The following is an 8,511-nucleotide window of genomic DNA, read 5'->3' on the forward strand; positions in this document are numbered from 1 at the left end:
AACTGCTGTTCAGGTGTTTGGCCAGTAGAAGGCAATAACATGTAGATTAAGATGCCCTGAGCTGTCTGGCAGCCAAGCAATCATTCCTTTTCAGGTTTGGGGAAATGTCATCAGCCATTCCCAACAGGTGACAACATATGTGACTCAGCCCTTGTTGAGTCCCCAAGTTCCATCAACCTTCTGATGAAACTCTTGAAATACTACATGCTAGAACTGGCTTCCGGTACTTAAACCAGGCCCTATTTAAGTGGTCATGGACATAACCTTCAGTGGTCATGTTATTAGTGGAAGTGAAGTTCTTGGGGTGCCTCAGGGAAAAGAATTTCCCCACGGGGGGATGGGATTTTGTGGAAAGCTTTATTGATGATGTAAAATTAAGGGGTTTGGGTGAGGATTAAAAAAAAATCCTTAGCCGGTTTGGCTCAGTGGATAAAATTAAGGGGGTTTCCCTCCAAGGTCCCATCTCCATGTCCTGCCATGGAAAAAGTCCAGTCTTGTCTTCAGCAGGGCTAGGATCAAGGCCACTGCCCAGACTTTCTGTCCTATATTAAATTACAGTCCAGCCTGACTGGTTTGGCTCGGTGGTTAGAGCGTCGGCTGCCAGACGGAAGGGTCGCGGGTTCAGTTCTGGTCAAGGGCATGTGCCACAGTTGCAGGCTCAGTCTGCTTGTGCAGGAGGCAACCAATGGAAAACATATCCTCAGGTAAGGATTAACAACAACAACAAAATTACAGTTCAGTCCAGCATCTGATTAGCTTAGCCTGTCTTCCCAGTTCATTGCATGTAGGGTCCACAGGGCCACGGGCCATGCAGCTGCTTAAGGCCATATGGTAGGTTAGCACATAGGCGAGTGGTGGTCACAGAGCAGGTGAGAAACAGGAGTGCAAGAGCAAGAGAGCACAAGAGAGGGAACTCCCTTTGGGGATTTTCACCTTCCAGGATTTCATGGGCTTCCATCAGGGTCCACCCTCCTAGCCAGTGATCTTTTTCCCAGGCTAGACTGACAGGCAGGCACCTTTCCTGTGTCACCCCAACTTAACTGCGAATGTGCCCATCTCCCCCTTTGTTCGATCCCTTCCCCCAGTGATCTGCAGGGAATGGACTGGTTGTTACTGGGGAGAGTGAAGCTGTAGCTTCCTGGTGAGGCTGCGCAGATGACCATGCTTATAATGCCTGGCCTCCCCTTTGCTCTCTATTATTAATATTAATAAACTAGCTAATTATGATAACAGTCATATATATTAGGGAGGTAGAGAACCAATCCCAAAGGCCCTAAGAGTGGGCTCCATGCCCTGTTTTTAGTAAAGGATACTCATAGATTATACAGTGATACCTCATTTCATTCATTCTTTCATTCATTCATTCACTCACGTGCATTTATTGAACACTTATAACATATACTTGTGAAGAACAGAGTGTTTATGGAACTCATAACTAGTGGAAATTTAAAAATAAGGCTAGGAGATGAAATCTTCCAGAAAGTTTTTAAGTTTTTACTTTCTGGTATATTATCCTTTGACTACTGGGCTGAACACTAATACAAGGAGCCCTACCCATGAAGGGAAGAAAAAAATCTAAAATTTTTACTTGTGAACTTTACTTTTACCTAATTAGCCACCAACTTCAATGAATAAGTAGCCTTTCCTGGTTCAGTAAGACCTGAAGGAATTAATAGAAAAGAAATGCCATATTACATTCTTTTCCTGGCAGAATTTAGGCCAGTAATAACTCAAGGTTTTCACACCTCCTGCCTTCTTCTCAGTTTATCAGCAACACCCCACCCCATCTCCTCAGCTTCTGCTGCTGGAGGGTGTCTGGTATCTGGTTTCACTGTAAAACTGATTTCCTTCCTGAGCCATTCAGGTCTCCTGCACTCTCCAGCACGCTGAGGGCAGGAAGCCATAGAGCAGCGGTTCTCAACCTGTGGGTCGAGACCCCTTTGGGGTCGAACGACCCTTTCACAGGGGTCGCCTAAGACCATCGGAAAACACATATATAATTACATGTTGTTTTTGTGATTAATCACTATGCTTTAATTATGTTCAATTTGTAACAATGAAAATACATCCTGCATATCAGATATTTACATGACGATTCATAACAGTAGCAAAATTACAGTTATGAAGTAGCAACGAAAACAATTTTATGGTTGAGGGTCACCACAACATGAGGAACTGTATTAAAGGGTCGCGGCATTAGGAAGGTTGAGAACCACTGCCATAGAGCCTACTTCCTGAATGTTTCTACACTAGGGTTGGGAGGTCCCACAGACTTCTCTGGAAAAGCCCAATCAGTGCTTTTGCAACTCTAACCAAACAAGTTCCCTGTAGGAATTCTCTTTGACCTTGTGGCTTAGAGGAGATAGAAAGCAGAGGCTGGGTTTACAAACTTATTTAGAAGGAAGGGCAGGTCCCAAAGAAAACCAGGTACATTGGGCGACCGGAAAGCTTTCCAGGTCACGATTTCCTGCACAGATTAAGATAACAGGCAGAACTGTCTTTATTGGGAGAGTTTGGATTGATATTGCAGGGTTACTTGGAGTGTCTTGGAGGAAGCTGATGGAGAGTATGGGGTTGCTAAGGCCTCTCCCCACACCAGCTGCTCAGAGCTTTAGAGTGGTTTAGTCTTGTCAAGCCAAAATCCTGCTCACACAGATTTGATTGTTGCTCTGTCTACTTTTCTTTTCCCTGAGACCTGACTCAGAGGGTTGTCATAAAACCCTCAGCCTTTCTAGACTTCCAGATTGCTCAGGCATCCTTCTAGCTTCCACGGAACAAGTTTCAGATGTTAATTCTGGATCAAGATTAGTTCTTTGTGGTCACAGACATAGTGTATCTGATTTCTTGCTTTTTTTGTCAAATGATCTTTAACTGAAATATTTTCCTTTGTAGTTCTTAACTAGCCCAGCATTCCACTGCACCACTGTTGATGTCATCGATGATGTCATGAGGGTGGTAGCCATCCGCATAGCAGCCCGCAGACTGGGCATTCCTCAGGATCTCTTTTAATGTTTCCAGAGAGTTCCCTAGCTAAAGATCGGTGCTGCATCTGTTGGGCAATGTTGATAACCTCATCAAGAGTGATATTTACACTGTGCTTAATGGGTGTGTTTTTTTGCTTCTTTCTGTCTTTTGGTGGTTCTTTGAGGGCTTCGATGATGAGGGCAAAGGCAGAAGGTAGGTACTACCTCAATGTGGGCCAATCTGTTCTGAATGGTCAGTTTCACTGTGATCCCCAGATCCTTCCAATCCCTGGTTGCTTTGGCGATGTCATCACCAACCTTTGTAAAAAAATATTTTTAAAAATGATTTTAGAGAGAGAGGGTAAGGGAGACAGATAGAAACATTGATGAGAGAGAAGCATATTGATTGGCTGCCTCCTACATACCCCCTAGTGGGGATGAAGCCCACAACCCAGGCATGTGCCCTGACCAGGAATCGAACCGTGACCTCCTGGTTCAGAGGTCGATGCTCAATCACTGAGCCAAACCCACCAGGATCATCACCAACCTTTTTAGGAGACAGACCCAGGGGTCCAATTTTGGGGGTAAGGGCAGATGTGGCACCAACTTCCTCGCCAGTGTACCTCAGGTATATGACTTTGGTTTCATTGGGGTCAAACTTTGGCAGCATGGTGGAGGCGGCTGGTTTGGATGAACCCAGATTTGGGATGACTGAAGAAAGTTATACCTTGTCGAAAGCTGAAAGTATCTTGCTTTTCTTATTAGTTTGGTTGCAAGTGCCAAGAACCCAGCTTGAACTAGCAGAGATAGAAAATGGAATCTACTGACTCATGGAATCCAAGGAAAGGCTAAAAAACTAAATCATGGAATGGGCAAGGATGGAGCAATCTCAATGAAAATCAAGAACTCAAACACTGGCAGGATCTCTCCCTCTGCTTTTTGCCTCTTATCTCTGGTTCTGTGGGTGGCTTTATTCACTTTCACTACAGATGTGAACATCATGCCTATGGCAGCATCTAAGTTTTATATCTTACAACTTTGTAAAAGAGAGACTGGGAGAAACAGAGAAGGGTGGTGGGGAAGGGGACTGATTCTATTCCTAAATTTGAGACCAAAAAAGTCCAGAGATCTACTAGGCTTGACCAGTCAACTTAGCTGGATCAGTCAACTGTGGCCAGTGGAAGGGATAATAGAATGTCAGACCAGTACTGGGACCCATCACTGAGTATGTAGAGCAGCGGTTCTCAATCTGTGGGTTGCGACCCCTTTGGCGGTCAAACGACCCTTTCACAGGGGTCGCCTAAGACCATCCTGCATATCAGATATTTACATTACGATTCATAACAGTAGCAATATTACAGTTATGAAGTAGCAACGAAAATAATTTTATGATTAGGTCACAACATGGGGAACTGTATTTAAAGGGCCAGAAGGTTGAGAATCACTGATTGTAGAGGGTCATGTTTCTACAGAAGGGGGAATCGTGAGCTGGACCACTACCCCAAGAGCTGTTAGTTACACCTGCAGCTCCCCCACCCCTTCTGGGCCTGATTGGAAACTGATTATGGTTCTATGGAGCTTCTCCAGAATGTTCAAGGTATACTTCTTAATATTTTGGATATTTTTATTTTGCTGAATCTATTTTGTCTTCACTGAATAATTGACTTATAAAATTTTAGTGCTAGAAATAAGCAAAATTCAGTGATTTCTTTTTCCTCAGCTGATGCAAGAACCCCTTAAGAGGTTACTTCACTGCCCTGACCGGTTTGACTCAGTGGATAGAGTGTCGGCTTGCAGACTGAAGGGTCCCAGGTTTGATTCCGGTCAAGGGCATGTACCTTGGTTGCAGGCACATCCCCAGTAGGAGGTGTGCAGGAGGCAGCTGATCGATGTTTCTCTCTCATCTGTGTTTCTAACTCTCCATTCCTCTCCCTTCCTCTCTGTAAAAAACTCAATAAAATATATTTTTTTAAAAAAAGAGGTTACTTCACATGGCTTTTAGGGTGTGGGGGTAAAGAGGACTAGGCTAGCCCTAGCCATTTTGGCTCAGTGGATAAAGCATTGGCCTGTGGACTGAAGGGTCCCAGGTTCGATTCTGGTCAAGGGCACATGCCCAGGTTTCGGGCTTGATTCCCAGTAGGGAGCGTACAGGAGGTAGCCAACCAGTGATTCTCATCATTGATGTTTCTCTCTCTCTTTCCCTTCCTCTCTGAAATCAATTAAAAAAAATTTTTTTTTAAAAAGGGGGGACTAGTCTCTGAATTCCCCACCCTGGTGCTAACCAGAGAATCACTGCTTTCCCTATTTTACATATGGGCTTTCACACAAGTTATAATTTGAGAAAAGATTCTGAGGCAAAAAAAAAAAAAAAAAAAAAAGACAAAGAAGAAAAAGACCTACTAGTTCAACCACTAGAGAGTAACAGACTCTTGCAAGAAGCATATGTATTTCATCTGCTAACAGAAGTAGCTCTAGTACAATTTAAAACGGGGACCTAGTCTTTGATTGTAGGCCTCTTTTAAGATAACATCTTGGTGGGGGAAGTCGATGGTGTGGCTGGTCCTCAGGAGTGTCTGCTTTGTTGTTCAAGTCAGTTTTTTCAGAGCCAGCAGTAGGCATTTTCCAGTGTAATAAGAACAGGGCCTTGGCCTGCCTCTTGGATACCAAGTACAGATACCTTCGTGTCAAAGAGGAGATGCACTGAGACTTAGCTTAGTGGTTGGCTCCCCAGATTAGACTTAAAAGGAGCAAAGGCCCAAAGTCATTGTAACCCTCAACCTGTGGATAAGAATAAGCGCACTCAGCTGTGAATCTGTGATCTCTCTGTTAGATGCCATTAATAGGTCTCTGTCAGCATGCAGACATGGTAGTGACATGACAAAGGACAATCAAATAAAAATGTTTTGTCAGTGTTTCTTTTTTTATTTTTTTTTCTTCATTTCAGAGAGGAAGGGAGAAGGATAGAGAGAAACAAAGAGAGAGAGAATCATTATCGGCTCCTTCTGCATGCCCACTGGGATCTGGCCACACCCGGGCATGGTCCTGGCGGAATCGAACTGTGACCTCCTGGTTCATAGGTCGACATTCAACCACTGAGCCATGCTGGCTGGGTGTCATTGAAGGCACACTCATCAGTCTTTTAAGTTATATGACTCTGGGCAGAATAGTAAATATCCTCAGCTACCACTTTCCTGGAATGACTTCAGGATCCATGATGAAGACAGTCAAGCCTCCCAGTTCCTTCCAGCCGTGGGCAAACTAAGGCCTGCGGGCCGAATCCGGCTGTTTGAAATGAATAAAACTAAAAAAAAAAAAAGACCGTACCCTTTTATGTAATGATGTTTACTTTGAATTTATATTAGTTCACACAAACACTCCATCCATGCTTTTGTTCCGGCCCTCCGGTCCAGTTTAAGAACCCATTGTGGCCCTCGACTCAAAAAGTTTGCCCACCCCTGTGACCTTGACCATCCCCACAGCAATGATTGTCCTTCTCTGTGCTGCTACAAAAATGCCACACAGTGAAGCTGTATCCTGGAACTTATTGCACAAAATTGCCCTGCCCTTGAAATCTTTGTTTTGTTTTGTTTTGTTTTGTTATGTTAATCCTCCCCTGAGGATATTTTTTCCACCATTTTATTTTTAGACAGAGTGGAAGGGAGGGAGAGAGACAGAGAGAAACATCACTGTTAAAGAGATACATTGATTGGTTGCCTCCCACACGTGCCTGCAACCGAGGTACATGCCCTTGACTGGAATCAAACCTGGGACCCTTCAGTCTGCAAGCCTACGCTCTAACCACTGAGCAACAGGCTAGTGCTGCCCTTGAAATCTTGAACTCTGAAAGTCTACTTTCTGTTTAACACCCCAAATCTCTGCACTCCTCCATTCCCATTAAACTTAAGTTGAGGAGCATCAAGTTCTCTACTCTTCTCTGTCCTCTCAGTTTATCAGCTCTCCTTAATTTCTTCTATCCGGTGCAGATTCCACAATCAGTCACTTCAAATGCACTCTCACCACCATCCTCACTTCCTGGTGATCACTGTATTTCCTCTGACCAATTCCAGTCCTAGGTTAGCCCATATTGGTTTCCTCCACTCACCCCCCGGCCTGCTGAGACCTTCTAGAGGAAATCACATAGCTTTGCTGATTGATTCAGTGACACAATTATGATTTCCAGCCCTACTGAGTCCTTGGTGCCATTGTTCTTTCCAGCCTCCCACAGGGTTCCTTTCTGGAAGCCTCTTCCATTCTCCCCATTCCTTTCTATCTATAATAATAAAAGCGTGATATGCAAATCGACCAAACAGCCCAACAGCAGGACCACCGTCCAGACGACCACGCTATGACGTGCACTAGTGCCAAGCCTGCCATTGCCCCATGATCGCCCCACAGAGGGAGGCCCAGGCCACTGTCCAGCGGGTGATCAATCGGGGAGGGGGGCTCCGCAGAACCTGGGAGCCCAGGGTGTGTGGTGGCGTCCATGGGCAGCACCAAGCCAAGGCGGGTGCAGGAGGGGGACGGGGCCGGGATGGCGCAGCCAGCAGCTGGGGGAAGGAAGGCCTACCCTTGCAGGAATTCTGTGCACCAGGCCTCTAGTAATGAATAAAGGGGCATTTATTTAGATTTTGGACTCCTTCAACTTCCTTCTTCCCCACCTCCACATTCCCCAGGTCTGTACCTATTTGTAGGTATGTATTCCCGCCTCCTCACAATCAGAACAGGAAGTGGCCTCTTCCTCTCCCTGGAGCCTTGCTGCATTGTTCACACCCCTCTCCTTGTATCTGTTCATCCTTCACTAACCCCACACCCCAGCCAACAAGTGTCCTGTCATCCTAAAACACCCTCATTCTCTATTCCCCTTCCTCCAGCTACCCTTTCTCCTTCCCTCACTGCTGGTTTTATGCTCTCTGAGGTCTTCTCAGTTCACTGCCATCTGACTTTTAACCCCACCACGCTACAGCATCTGTTCTCAAAGGTTATCAAAGCCTGTTAATTATTAAATGAAATGGGCTTCTTAGTCCTCAGCTGGACTGTTCTACAGGATTTGACCTAACTGACCACCTGTCTTAAAATTCTCTCATCCCTGGATTCCCATATTTCCTCTGCCCTCTGGTTATATATCCTAGGATCATTATTTTATTGCTCAATTCACTTCACTTGTTCCTTTAATGTTGCTATATCACATTCTCTGCCCTGGGTACTCCCTTCTCTCCTCTCATTGTATGCTTTCTTTGGTATTGTAGAAATACTAAATTATTTGGAGTTTGGTGCAGTGGGTTCAAATCCCATTTTCATGAGTTATCAGCGCTATGATCTTGAGCAAGGTTTCCCATATGGGAAATGGGGCCAATAATATCAATTTTAATGGCTGGGTATGAATATTAAAGGAGACAGGAATATAAAGTGTCTCTTTCAATAGCTGACAAAAATTGCCACTTAGTACATTTTTAATCTCTTCTTTCCCTTCCATCCGTCTCCTCACTCCCTTTCCTGCCAAGTAACTTCGTGGTAGTTCACTTGTAAGCCCAGGATTTGGAGTCAGCAT

General features: G+C 44.8%; 1 pseudogene; it reads right to left on the reverse strand.

Moving 5' to 3' along the window:
* Positions 1-2,895: 2,895 nt before the first annotated feature.
* On the reverse strand, positions 2,896-3,733 carry LOC106695940 (annotated as a pseudogene).
* Positions 3,734-8,511: the final 4,778 nt, after the last annotated feature.

The sequence above is a fragment of the Myotis lucifugus genome, unplaced genomic scaffold (assembly GCF_000147115.1).
Source record: "Myotis lucifugus unplaced genomic scaffold, Myoluc2.0 scaffold_5153, whole genome shotgun sequence".
Classification (NCBI taxonomy): domain Eukaryota; kingdom Metazoa; phylum Chordata; class Mammalia; order Chiroptera; family Vespertilionidae; genus Myotis; species Myotis lucifugus.